The sequence below is a fragment of the Octopus bimaculoides genome, chromosome 3 (assembly GCF_001194135.2).
Source record: "Octopus bimaculoides isolate UCB-OBI-ISO-001 chromosome 3, ASM119413v2, whole genome shotgun sequence".
Taxonomy (NCBI): Eukaryota; Metazoa; Mollusca; class Cephalopoda; order Octopoda; family Octopodidae; genus Octopus; species Octopus bimaculoides.
Genome location: NC_068983.1, coordinates 21715172 through 21715984, shown reverse-complemented (window position 1 = coordinate 21715984; position 813 = coordinate 21715172).

The window sequence follows — 813 nt, the reverse complement described above, 5'->3', positions numbered from 1 at the left end:
AATTATTTATTAATAAGAAATTGGTCGTCTTCGCTTCTTACAGCCATTTCAATTAATACTCAGCAATTTAATTACAAGTTTGTACATTAAATTTACATTTATGTGACAAGATCATGATGTTTTTTTTTTCTCTGATGAAATTATGCTCATGTCACATAAATGTAAATTTAATGTACAAACTTGTAATTAAATTATTGAGTATTAATTGAAACGACTGTAAGAAGCAAAGATGACCAATTTGTTAATAATAAATAATTGTTAACTTCCTTATCTCCATTTTCTTTTCTGTTTTTTTTTTTTAACTGGATATAAACTGTATGCTTAATATATACTTATTGTTTTAAGGGAATTTCATTCCCCAACAATACCAGGTATTGAACCAGTATTTCCTTGGATGCAACCATCCCTTCACAAGGTTAACATATCCTCTAATTAAATTGTGTATATATATACATATATGTATATTAGTAGAATGGTACATAAACAAAAAAATAAGGTTAATGCATATATTTTACATGGAATACATATATATATATACGTGCGTATATATATACATATATATATATATATACATATATATATATATATATCATCATCATCATCATCATCATCATCGTTTAACGTCCGCTTTCCATGCTAGCATGGGTTGGACGATTTGACTGAGGACTGGTGAAACCGGATGGCAACACCAGGCTCCAGTCTAATTTGGCAGAGTTTCTACAGCTGGATGCCCTTCCTAACGCCAACCACTCAGAGAGTGTAGTGGGTGTTTTTACGTGTCACCCGCACGAAAATGGCCACGCTCGAAATGGT